The sequence below is a fragment of the Lygodium microphyllum genome, chromosome 12 (assembly GCF_053477565.2).
Source record: "Lygodium microphyllum isolate KBCC chromosome 12, Lygodium_microphyllum_v1.1.10, whole genome shotgun sequence".
Taxonomy (NCBI): domain Eukaryota; kingdom Viridiplantae; phylum Streptophyta; class Polypodiopsida; order Schizaeales; family Lygodiaceae; genus Lygodium; species Lygodium microphyllum.
In genome coordinates, this window is record NC_141146.1 from 96856770 (window position 1) to 96871162 (window position 14393).

General features: G+C 35.6%; 1 long non-coding RNA gene across 1 annotated transcript; it reads right to left on the reverse strand.

Annotated features, from left to right (window-relative positions):
- Positions 1 to 1093: 1093 nt before the first annotated feature.
- Positions 1094 to 2062, reverse strand: LOC148028072 (uncharacterized). Its single transcript, XR_015692561.1, has 4 exons — positions 2031 to 2062; positions 1857 to 1965; positions 1629 to 1699; positions 1094 to 1554 (listed from the first exon to the last, which is right to left on the reverse strand). It is a non-coding gene; the product is annotated as an uncharacterized LOC148028072 (long non-coding RNA).
- Positions 2063 to 14393: the final 12331 nt, after the last annotated feature.

Sequence of the window (14393 nt, forward strand, 5' to 3'; positions counted from 1 at the left end):
TATTGAAATGCTACTTTGAATAATTGCTCATAGCCAAGTCTTTAATAGCTAGGAATTGAACTTAAGGTTACTACACATTCTCCCCATCTTTCAGGGGCTACTCATATGTATTATTGTATCTCTTAGCAACATTTTATCTAGAAATATATATTTCATGTTTAGATTTTGGAGTTAGTTTCAAAAAATAGGTCATGTGATCTATACTTGTTCCATCGTTTAGGTTCCTTTGATTAAAAAAATAGAGCATTCAATACAAATAACTTAATGCCCAAAGAAAGTTCCATAATTTAATCCATTTCTAAAACGAAACCTCACTCTCTTAAGTAGTGTAAGTCGTATTGCATTGTTGCTCAATAATTGATTAAGAAATTATTATATTTTAGATTTTTATAGTAATGACCTTTCCACCTTTTTGGCTTAACTAAATAGAAGGTAGAATAGAGTAAATATACTTCCACTTCTCACATGTAGACATAAAGAATTCATTTTAAAATCCCCACTGCTCCCCTAAGTTAGAAATTTAACCGCCCTCCTCTCATTTTCTTACTTGAACGTAAACTTGTAATTATTAGAGATTATTCGATTATTTAAATCCATAATTGGCGTTGAGGCTAGACCTCATACCACTAAGTTATTTCCTACAAGGAAATTTTTGAATGTTGGCATATAAACTCTTAAGTGTGATAATATTTCATTATTATTTTTATTTTGAAATAGATAATATAACACTATGTAAGAAGTAATCTCTAATTTATTCTAATCCCAAATTTCTTATTTTTGGCACAAATCAAAACATCAAATATATTTCTATTTATAAAAGACATTTAATCCCATAGTTTTCATATTGATATTGTCTTAACAATTTATTTATAATTATTATTTACTTCATAAAAACTCATAACTATCTTTTTAAACATTATTATAAAATTTTTAAATATTTTATTATGTTTCATAATTTTTATTTAGTATAAACAATAAGTTTTGGTAGAAATAACTAGTTTTTAATTTCCAAATAATAGTAAATGCATTTGGGAAATTCTTAGAAAAATTAGCCTATATTTGCAATAGTATTTCATACAATTTAAAGAATATTATTTTAGAGTAAGAATTAATGTCCCATGTTTTCTATATTATTTAGAGCTTTGCCCTGGAGATTCCAAAGCAACCACATTTCCCTTGATCCTATTTGGAGTGTGGGAATAGCATGAGTGCTTCCAGTTCTACAAGACTAAGCATGCAAACCATGACTTATTTGTGCAGAGAGGCCATACTTATACTAAGTTGATTATGCTCCTCGTTCTCCCTATTATGCTAGAATAGGAAGAACTATATAAAATACATAGAATTCATAATCCTAAGATTGGGCATATAGCAAAAGCAATCATAGCTATGGCATTGCCACAGATTTACTTGTGTTTGATATGTCAAATCAATGAAAAGTCTTGCTGAAGTTTTGGATTCTCAACTCGAGTGCCTTCATGGGATAGCGCAATCTGTCGGCTTTCGGGCGGATCAGCCATTGTTGGAAGGAGGGCCGGGTGTCGTGTTTGGGACCTGGAGAATTATCCGATGCTCAGTTACGAAGTCAAGGATTCTTAATTCACATAGAATGTGGGCGGTGATATTACCAGACGCCTGGGACGACGGAGTACTAATGCGGGGCTCGAAGCAGTTCTGATGCGCAGATTAATCGACGCAGCTACATCACCACCACCAAAACAACACCGAGTTATCAGACATCAGAGCCGTCAATGAGGCAACCATTAGAATTAGCAATAAGTACTCCGACTGTGGATAGTAAGTAGTAAAGAGAAGACCTGATGGGCAGGGTCTCGTCCTGACTTATAATACGGTACCTGCAGAGTATTGGGTGAAGGTGGCGAGTGTATGGGCCGCAAAATATGCTGATGACAGGATGAGAAGGAGAGCCGCAATCGTCGACAGCGCAGTACTCATCCTTTGGGGCTGAAGATAAATATCCACATCCATCCTGGCTGAAGATAAATATCCACATCCATCCTCCTTTGGACCATGGATGGTATCGGCGCAGACTGCAGTCCACATAGCCTGGCTTATACAAACACCCAGACTCTCGATTCATGCCAGTTGACTGTTTCTCGATCCGAAGTTTATGCAAAGCCGCGTCTGCCGTCTGTCGTTTACGAGGCATGCTGCCATTCGGATTTTAATACCATTTGGCCATTTGAAAACTCCCGTTACTTCCGCTCGAAATCGTTGAAATATGATGCTATGATTAGGGCCTATCAGATGTAGATCTTCGGGAATCGGTCATATCATGTCGCCAATAGTACCTTCGTGTATAGTGCTCATTGCTCTTGTCAATCCCTTACATAATCATTCATTCCTCCCCTCCACCCAAAGTCTTTGCATGTCGTGGTTTGTGTACACTTAAAAATTTTTCATTCGTTTTCATCATCCATGGGCCCAATTTTGTCCTTAACAATGGGCAAAGATTCTCTTTCCTTACATTGGTACCATGGTAACACATGGAGAATATGGTTATGTTTATACACCCATAGAAATTCAAGACATCAAATATACTGGCGACAAAACTTTTCACTAAATTTTGAAAGTTTTTGAAATTTCACTAGTCGCTATAGAATGTAGAGAGCAATTCTAGTGTTTATGTACATGCTTTTATTAGCAACGATTTTCATTGGAAAACAAAATAGCACTAGAAATTCTAGCTATGTAGTGAGATACATAAGCAAAGTAGTCATATTTTTGTGGGCAACTATTTTGCCAATCGTTCTTCTTCTAGTTATAAGTTTCAAGCTTTCTAGGTATAGCACCTTCCTCCTCTTTTCTACACGGTTTGGTTGTTTTCAAGTGATCTTGTTCCTTATCATCACATGAAGTGCGTTCTTGTGGCTATATAGAGAGTGTAAAGTCCAGCATTGCTAACAAATGTGTTTTTCGAGTGTTTGTTATTATGCTTAGATGTGCATGTACACAGTTACTCTGTAGGCTTTCTCTATATGCATCCATATTGGGTGCTATGATAATTGCAAACCTTAAACTCAAATCGCCTACTTCTTCTTGTTTCTTTTGTAAACAATACCATATTGGGGAATATGGGAATTTCCCATAAGTTTGAGACACGTGGTCAAATTTTTGGATTTGTCATAACTTGAACACTATAACTCCAAATTGAGCGCTGTATAGCTCAATAGATTCCATTTTTCAAGTGCTTTCCAATGATAGGTCACATTATATGGTTTTGAGAAACTTATTGGCATGTTATCTAGGTGCCACCTTTTTAGTATTTAAAAAATGGGAATTGGAAGATTCCCAAACTCACTAATATTGTGTTAAACTAGCATATGCGGTTTCTTTATTGGATGTGAGTTTAGTTTGGAAACTCCTTGTTTATCTTGAAGGTTTTCCTTTGATCATGGTATATCTCCTACAACTTGATGTTCATGGTAAGCCCATTATCTTTATACCTTCGATCATGGTATATCTCCTATAACTTGATGTTCATGGTAAGCCCATTATCTTTATACCTTCGATCATGGTATATCTCCTACAACTTGATGTTCATGGTAAACCCATTGTCTTTATAGAGTTTATGTTTTGTATGGATTGCATAAAGGATAATGCAAAGCTATGAATTTATTAGTGATATCAACACCTTTGAAACCCCCAAAGAATCTCCACTAGATCTAGGTAGAAATGGTTAAGAAACATGAAGAGCTCCCCTATCAAAATGTCTTCAACTCTCCAAGAACCTCCATAATGACCTCTTCAATTGCTATTATATTCTCAAATCAATGAGTCCTTTGATGATGAATGGTGTGGTTGGATTTGCTATCCATCCAACCAAAGTCAATATTGTCAACATAGATGCATATCCCTAGAGTACAATAGACTTGGTAGTAGTTTTAACATGAAAGAGATAGAGAGAGAGAGCTATTCATTATTTTTTCCACCCCTTGAGTAAACTGCCCACCCTTTCCATGTTTGGCCCTTATAAATAGAGCCCAATCATCTTGTATGAATCTAGTAGTGACATCTCCAAAACCCCCAAGGACGTCTCAACCACTTCTAGGAAGAAATGGTTGAGGAACAAGGGGAGCATAACTATCAAGACATCTTTGCCTCTCCACCAAGAGTCTCCATAACAACCTATTTGATCAATATTATATCCTCACACCAATGAGTACTTTGAAGAATGGTATGGTTGGATTTGCTATGTATGTGGCCTTGCCATAATCAATATCATCAATATAGCCCCATAACCCTAGAGTACAATAAGCTTGGGAAATCCAACAATCCAAGTACTCACTATCCATGATTTCCCATTCAATCATCAACCTCTTCATCCTACAATAGGTGTCTCTTCACTCTATAATAGATGCCTTAACCTTTTCCTAATTTTACTAATATAGAATTTAGTCATCGGCTCTCTTTTTTTATTCTTCTTTTGTGAGTGAATGCTTGCATACATAGAGAGATAAATCATGATTACACTTAGTACATGAATAATGTCATGCTGGATCTAATGCATGCATCTAAAGGGATGGCAAATTATCAAATTCACCATGGTGGATTTAGGACTAGAGAAATCCATGCTAAAGCAAGAATGGGTAAACGTAATCTAATTAGAAAGTCATATCTCCACATCAAGAAGCAGTCTATGGGGAATTATCACTATCATATATAAGTAGGACTTGAAACAAATAATGAGTTCTTTGATGTTGTTTCAAGTCTTGACACTATATAAAAATTCTCCATAGACTTCTTTATGCCCTCCATACCTCCCTTTGAGTTTTAGACATGGATTATTTAACCCATTCTCATATTGATATGATGCTCCTATTGGGGAGTGCAAGGGAAAAGCTTGAGTCCCTATATAGCCAAGATTTAGGAATTGTAGCAACTCCAAGCTATGATCATGGTACTATGAATAATGCCTCACATAGGCCTCTACTAAAAATATCAACAAGAAGCAACATATTTGTTGGGCACATTGATAATGAACAAAAATATGCTTAGATTTTCTATGTTGAACATAGTCTTTAACAAGGCTAATACTATTACATTAAGAGGAGCATTAGAGGAAAGAGGAAATCCAAAGTCCTCAAGAAAATGAGAAAGCCATACAATATCTTAAGTTGCTAAAGATACTTCTCCTTCTGATTGAGTAGTAGAGATCACAACGCACTATTGTTTCTTGCTTGTCCAAAAGACTAAACAAGCATTAATGAAAACAATTACCACTTATATTTTGCATACACATTAGGGGATATTTGAGGTCACTTTTTGTCCCTGTAAGAAATTCACAAGAGAGAAAGTGCAATGTAATTTATATAAAATATTTTGGGAAAAAAATTACAATCTCAAGGAATGTTTTTCCTTTTGTACCTTGGTACTTTCATTGTCTATCATTCATTGATAATGAACATTGAAGGCATCACATGCACTTGTCACCTTCAATGACTTGCTACTTAAAAAATTCTCTTTAAGCTTCAATGACTCTATCAAAATATTCCCTCTTTCAAATTTTTGTTTCAAGGGACTGTAAATGTCCACATCCAATTGCAAGCTTGGATCACTTCTTGGTAACTCAATTGCAAGCTTGGATAATAGCAAACATCCATATCACCTCCATATTAATCTAGATAATGAGTATGCATCTATTTACAAAAGAAACAAGGTGTCTAGTAACACAATGAGTGCAATGGAAGCGATTTCTTTTAGGTGAATTTTTAACTTCTTAGGCTTTAAGAATGGCTCTTTAGACAAAGCAGACAAAAAATACAATCATTTTTGGGCCCCTAAAATCATAATGACTGCCTAATATTGAAAAATTTGGCATAGAATTTGAGTTTTGATCACTTAAAAGGGTTGCTTCTATAGATAAAAAATATCGGTATCCGTATCCATAACATATCTATATGAAAGTATATAGTAATATGTGATAAGGTAACTCATAGGGGACCTGATCACCAAATCATGATCTATTTCTTGTGAGAGGTTCTTGAATTTTTTTTTTTTGGGTATCATGTGGATCTTACAACAAGATGTACCCCTCCACTCTCTTTGTGTTCCTCATTTATTGAGGTTTGTTGCAGATGGTCATCAAGGGCTTCTAGCTTATACTTAGAATGTAGTCAAACATTTTGAAGTCGGAGAACCAATGGTCACATTAGTAAATAGATACAATGAGAAAACAATCAAAGGAGAGCTAAGGAAATAAGAAGTCTTGGAACCCAACTATGTATAACTAGACAAAAGAAAACATCATTTGGGTTGTATGAAAGGTAGTGCAATCTAAAGAATATTGAGGCACTCAAGCCTAGAAGTAGAGGTTGCATGAGAAGAATAATAGCAATGATAACAATTGATCACTCACCCTAAGCTTGTTATATTCTTCTATTGTGTTTCAAGAGCATCAAGTCCAAAGCAAGTGCTCATTATATGAATGCATTACGAATCCATGCTCATATATGTGTGTCGCCATTTTTGTTGTAATTTGATATGGCCATTCTCCATTTGAATATAGCAACTAGGAATGTGGGGAGACCATGGCAAGCCTACAACAATATCACTCCTCCCAAAGATGTAGGAAACATGTTATCCGAAAAGAGGTTTAGAAAGGTCAATGAACAATGTGTTGAAATGTTCATGCAAAGGCCTTAACTAGACAAAGTGGACATCCAAAGCACTTGGGACAAAGTGGGGATTAGTAGACAAAGCTACATTGAGCTATTTAAAGCTATGCAAGAGACATTCAAAAAGAAAAGGATCAAGGGAATCCATCCTTAGTTCAACAAATAAGATGCAACATCAACCAGAGAGTCTTGGAAGTTCTTGATGAGCCCTTTCATATCATAGATAGCTATCTTGGAAATAAGATAGTGCTAAAGTCCAATAGCGTAACAAGATAGTCTTTGACTTGAGGATTTTGTAGAGAGCTATAATTAGGATTTTAAATAGGGTAAAGCATACAATAGCAAATGACATTGCCACTTTTGTTATCAAGCTAGATGAAATTGAGACTGTACTAAAGGGTAAAAAGATGGAGAGTTTTTCTATCAACCTAATGAATAGGACTCTTCAACTAGGTAGCAAGGGCAATGAAGGCATGTAGGTCTCAGTGTAATTTAGCATGCAATTAGAGCAAGACATTTGATGGTTGTAAGCATTTGAGACTAACATGGATGATTTTGACGTATTGCATTAGGTGTTTCAAAATGAATGTATATACATGAGGTAATAAGTGCTCAACAAGAAGAAAGGGAGAAACTCAATATTGAAGGGTTTGGACAATATATAGTGGAGTGGCACATGGCCACATATTTAAAGATATTAAAGTGTATGTATAACATGTCAACATGTGCTACTTCTAAGAGTCCCTCCAAACTCCAATCAAAGAAGCCTCTTTGAGGTGAGATATAAAGCTTTGTGATAAAAAATGATCAGAGAATTCTACAATTGGATCTCTGTGCTTATCCTTGAGCAGCTTGCACTCTGTGTCCACAAATCGAATGGGACATTTGAGATGAGCTATATGGTTCATTCCTAGATGCAATACAAAATTTATAGTAGCAAGATTTCTACGAGTGTCCCTGAGTGCTTGTAATTAAACACTACATGTCCCAATTCGAAAATGCAATGTATGAGTGGCTCATGGGCTAAGGAGCCTAAGAATCATAGTGCATTTACTATATGTCCATGTCCAAGAAGTGTAATGGTGCTAGTTGGAACAAGGTGCCTAATAGAAATACCAAACATCCAAATTTTCAAGCCTTTCTGGATATCCCTTTGACAAATATCCACATGTGCACATTGCATGTGTTGTATAAAATAGCAAAAAAAAAAGTGCGTCTCTACATTGGATTTGCATGAAAACTACAACCCCAAAAGGCCAAAGATGGGCAATTGAGAAGTTTTTGTTAGAAATTAGTACAAGGGCAATATTGTGATTGAGACTAATCCTCAAAGATCCAAAAATAGGAATAGTATTCCTAGAAAATACTCAATAGTGGAGTTAAGGCCATAAGGGTTTTGTGCTTCCATGGCAAGTCTGAAAAAAGAAACTCTAAGACAAATTCTTCTTGCATTTATTATAACCAATGAAAAGTGCTACACAACACAATGTTCATGTATTATGATAAAATACCTTGGTCCAATGAGGATCTTTGGCCTTTAAGAAGGCCATCAACAAATTCAAAACCCCCATGAAGGATGCGTGAGGAAAAGATAATCTCATACAATATATAGTAGGGAATATCATATTTAGTTTCTATGCCTTGAACTTACTGCTTAGCTCTTAACTAGCCCTTTCCTTTTTTTTTTCTTAAGAATAGCATATTATTTATAGTCATGATGTCTAGTTTATATAGTAGTATGGGAGCTTGTTTATTTGGTCCATCCAAGGAATGGAGCAGTCTCATGAGTAAGGACTAGGTACTTTAGATATACAAGACACAGTGGTGGTGCACAAAAGGAAAACACTCTTCTAGAAAAATTTTAGTGGTTTTATAGAGTAATTTGGCATAGAACCAAGATAGAAGAAGCAAAAAGAACATACCAAAACTTAGACATAGCCTTGCATTACAAATGGCAAAACAAAAGAGACAAGAAGCTTACAATAATTCATTTGTGAATAAGATGTTTTTATAATGGTTGGTCTCTAGCAAGAGGCAAGTCAAAAATGGGGCTCAAAGAGTGGATAATACAAGTTGGCTCTAGCAAGAGGCAAGTCAAAAATGGGGCTCAAAGAGTGGATAATACAAGTGTTTTTTCCTCAATATGTGGAGATGAAGAGGATGGTTTCATCTTCTTTTCCAGCATATCATCATCTTCATCATCCTTATCCTGAGGTTGGCATATGTATACACGGTGCTAGTAGTACTAGAGATCATGAATCCATAGGAGCCTTATCTTTCATTTGCTGTAAAAATTCTTTTTTTGAGTAAGGATGCAAATTGCACATGACTCCTACTACAATGGCATGAGCAACATATGATATATAATAAGGAGCCCTTAAAGATTGGCATCCATGCTCAATGCCAAACACCTACAATGCAAATCTTTTTTTGACTAAAATTATTTTCTTTGCATTCATTAGAAGGGAATAGCCTCCATAAAACCTGGCGAGTACCTTTAGCACAAAAAGGGGGAGCCTTCCATTGTTAGGGAAATATACTCATTATGAAAAAGATAAATAATCATAATTTTCATAATTTATTCAAATGAATGCAAATTTTCTCTACAATAAATATCAAGGTATAGTCTGTACACAGATGCATGTCAGCTACCTTTGTATGATCTAATTTTCCAATGTATTGTGAAAGAGTACTATATTTTTTGTGCCCTATTGACTTGGAGATGCTTGCAGCAAGAGATGATATCCTTGAGTAAGAAAGTCACCATCATACTCCAGATCTTGGTTGCAAGGATGGATTCTTAGGGGACGAAAAACAAAAAGTATCATTAACTAAGGACAAGGAGAGCATTACATACTAGTTGATTTTCATCACTTTCAAGCAAACATGGCATCCATAATGGAATTGTGCTACTCCCATCCTCGTGGATAGTTGATGCCTCATGCCTTTCCATGTTGGCTTGACCAAACCTTTCAATCATTGCAACACTTTCTTCTTCAGTAAAGCAATTATTGCTACCGCTCATAATCCATGGGCTCCACTTCAATGCTTTCGATGATCTACTTGCCCATAACAAACTTTGCATCTTCAATCGCAAAATCAACCAAGAGATGCATATCTATCTCTTTCATTGCCTATTCCCTCACTAAATGTGCTAACTTGGTAGTGAGAATGTAATGGCCACGTATGTCTAGTGGATTCATAATACCAGCCAACAACAGATAATCTTGGCCATTTGACATAGTAAATTAGGTAGACATGAGATGAACATGCTTCCTTTGTTGCATACAATTACTAATTGCATACCCTCTAGGTTGTCAAGGGAAACTAGGGCTTGATCAAAACTCTACAAAGCATCCTCCGCTCTCACTTCCTCTATGTCAAAGGGTATCATCTCATCCACCTCTTCAATCTCCCTAATGGTAATGGTAGACTGTCTTTTTTCCCCAACATGAAATCCTTGTGAAGTCTTTTTTAAGTCATTCTCATCCCCTAGGAGATGCAAATAGTAAAGGAATGCAAAGGGGGATTACAAAAGAGGGCATCTCTAGTGCGCAGATCGGATGCTGTACGCTCGCGTAGTGAATGCCGGAAGGTCCCCAAGAACAATAGAACTCTACTTTTTGCACAAAATTCAAGGTAAAAAGCATGAACGACATGAACAAGAGACCAATTGGGTGCAATCTCCCCCCATGCCTTGTGTGAGCGCTCCACAAAGCATGTATTTTATGTATTATTCATCTTCAAGCTCAAATAATAGCCCAAATTACAAAATAGCAAGCTTTTAGCTTTTGAGTTTGCTTTAGCACAAAATAGGAATAAAGCTAACGGACGGTGCCCAAAGAGTCTGGCATGCCCAATACAATGTCCAAATATAAATAACATAATCGTGCGCCCATGCGCATACAAAATAATAATAAATATCCAACGCCTCAATAAATAGGCGTGACAAAATATATGCGCCATGCCTAAGGTATGCGCCCATCAAAATATAAATGATAAATCGAATACTCACTATCCTCCAATGCTTTCCTCCGCCACTGCTGTTATCTCTACACATCAACTGAAGCATTCACAATCGTTAGTAAAATAATACAATTAAACCGACAAAAGTGAATACCTAGCAGTCTTCAGCTACATAAATAAATCAATTGGTTAGAAATCAATCCTAACCTTAATTTATTACGAGTGCGCACTCTAAACTCATAAACGTTTATTAATTTAATATGCATTTTGCGGAATCACCCGCTATGGAATCACCCATGTACACACTAAATTGATGAAACGCTCGAAAAGGACAGGCATCCCCATCAACTTCTCGCACAAAGAATCCACTTTGTGTATGAGCCCCGGTCATCAAAGTTTACGGAATCCACCGTAAAACCTCACGGAATCCACTATGGCACGGAATCCACCGTGAAATATGCCTCATGGCATCATACCCCCGGGGTGGGATAGCGATTGACCTCAATTGCTATTAGCTTAATGTGGAGCTAACAGAGTGGGAAAAGCATTGAAGTCTCTAGCGTGCATCCATTGTGCTTCTTCTACAGGATGGTTCTTAAATTTAACTAGATATCTAGAATATCTTCGGCCAGTTCTAGTGGTCATAAAATCAGTGTCTATGATAGCTTCAGGTTCAAGTATTTCAGTCTCTTCCTCTAACAAAGGTGGGTTTTCATAAACAGGGTGTACAGGTAATTGGCCTCTAAAGGGTCGTAATAAACTAATGTGAAATGTATTGTGAATTTTCCAGTGAGGTAGTAATTCTAACTTGAATGCATTGTCATTAATTTTATGAATGATCCTAAATGGTCCATAGAATCTAGGGGCCAATTTCACAACTGGGTGTCTATCTACACTTTGTAATCTACGTTTTTCTATTCTCAACCAAACATAGTCATCAACTTTGAAATTCATTGCTTGTCTTTTCTTATTGGCTTGCTTGGTATATGATTGCTGGGCTTTGACAATCATGACTTTAACCTCATCAAAAATAGTGTTGTGCATACTAGCAATATCATCAGCACTCTGAATTCTATTTGACAAAGATGCAATAGGTGTAGACAATCTATAACCATAAATCACTTCAAACGGTGCTTTCTTTGTAGATGTGTATGGTGTATTGTTATATGCAAACTGTAATAAATGTAAATGTGTATCCCATGTCTGAGGTTTAGAAATAGTATAAACACGTAGAAGATCTAAAATAGTGCTATTAGTGGCTTCTGTTTGTCCATTAGTTTCAGGATGAAATGCAGATGAGAAATCAATTTTTGTTCCAAGGTTAGCAAACAGAGTAATCCAAAAGTTGTTACAAAATCTAGAATCACGATCAGAAATAATAACTTTTGGTAATCCATGGTTAGTGAAAACAACTTTTAAAAACAATTGTGCTGCCTATGATGCTGTTAAAGTTTTCTTACATGGAATGAAATATGCTTGTTTACTAAACCTATCTACTACTGTCTAGATCATATCATAGTTAGATTTAGTATTAGGTAAACGAGTAATAAAGTCCATAGAAATTTGTTCCCATGGTCTTGATGGAATAGAAAAAGGCATAAGTAATCCATACTGTTTACCATGATGTCTCTTAACTCTTTGACAAATCAAACATTCAGAAACAAAGTTAGATACATCAGTGTCCATATGCGGCCAATAAAAATCTTCAGTTAATGTACGTAAAGTAGATATGATACCTCTATGACCTTGATATGGAGGACAATGAATCTCATTCAAAACAAAAGATCTGAATGGAATTGTAACACATAATCTCTTTTCATAAAACATAAATCCATCGTTATAAGATAATGAATCAACAGGAATGAAATTATTTTGAACTAATTTATTCCAATCAGCATGAAAAGTAATATCCTGATGATAAGTATCTTTCATAGCAATCAAAGAATCAAATGATATAACAGAAATATTATGAATGGCAGGTCTTCTACTTAATGCATCAGCCACTACATTTTCTTTAGCGGGTTGATATTGAATGATAGGATGAAAACTCTAAATAAAGGATGCCCATTTGATATGTCGGTCAGATATTTGAGGTTGGCTAAGTAAATGTCTAATACTTTGCTGATCGGTCTTAATCATAAATTCTGAACCCATTAAGTAGTGTTTCCACTATCTTAAGGCTTGTACAACAGCTAATAATTCTTTGTCATATGTGGAATATTTCAGTTCAGAGGGTTTCAGCTTACAACTAGAATAGGCTATAGGATGATTATCCTGCATAAGTACGGCTCCTATTCCTGATCCACTAGCATCAGTCACTACTAAAAAGAATGGTCTATTAAAATCAGGCAATTGTAAGACACGAGCATGGGTTAATGCATGTTTCAATAAGTCAAAGGATTTCTGTTGATTATCGGACCAATGATAAACAATACCTTTCTTCAGAAGTTTAGTCAATGGTAAAGCAAGTAATGAAAAATTACGCACAAACTTCCTATAGAAACTAGCAAGACCTAGGAAAGATCGTAACTCATGCACATTTTTAGGTACAGGCCAATTCAATATTGCATCTATTTTCTTAGGGTCAACTTTAATTCCATCAAATGATACAATATGACCTAAATACTCAATTTCTGTTTTAAAGAATTCACTATTTTTCGGATTTGCATACAGTTGATTATCTTTTAATAACTGGAAAACCAATGACAAATGCTCATAATGTTCTTTCTCATTTTGACTAAACACCAAAATATCATCAAAGAAGACAATAACACAATACTATTTTAAAAATATACAGTTCATCATTCTACTAAATGTAGCAAGTGCATTAGTCAATTCGAAAGGCATCACTAAAAATTCATAATGACCATACTGTGTCCTAAATGCAGTCTTGAATATGTCAGACTTATCTAATCTCACCTGATGATAACCAGATTTAAGGTCTATTTTACTAAATATGGCAGAACCTTGCAGTTTATCCATAAGGTCATCGACTCTAGGAATTGGATACCTATTCTTTACAGTGATCTTATTTAAAGCTCGATAGTCAATGCACATACGATAGGTGTTATTCTTTTTCTTGACTAACAAAACAGGTGCACCAAATGGAGAACTACTAGGTCTTATCAATCCTCTATTTAGTAATTCCTCAACTTGACTTTGAATTTCTTTTTGCTCTATCTGGTTATGCCTATATGGTGCTTTACAAGGTGGTTGTGTACCAGGAATCAAATCTATCTTATGGTCTTCTGGACGTGAAGGAGGTAAACCAGGTGGTAAATCTTCGGCAAAACAGTCTTTAAAATGTGCAAGAAATTCTTTATGCCTAGGGTGCATATGATTTTCTTTTACTTGTAGTTCATTCACCCAAATGAGATAGGATTTACTACTCTTGCATAATGCACGTTTAGCTTGAGTATGCGAAAGCAGTGGAAAAGCATTAGATGCATGCATACCATACAATGTAATATATTTTCCTTGAAATTGAATATTAATTGAATGTGTGGAATAATCTATATCTGGATTATGCTGATGACGCCAAGGCATACCTAAAATAATGTCACTCGACTGTAATGGAACAACTAGAAAATTTCTTCTTTCAGTGTATTGACCAATTTGAATCTCTAAGTCATGCACTTCTTGTGTACCATTATACCTAGTGCCTAAGAATGCTGCTTTAATGCGATAATACGTAGGTACAGTCTGTAACTTCAATTCTTTTACTAGCTTTGCAGAAATAAAATCATGAGTACTACCGTCATCATGCAAAATAATTTTTTCCTTTCCATG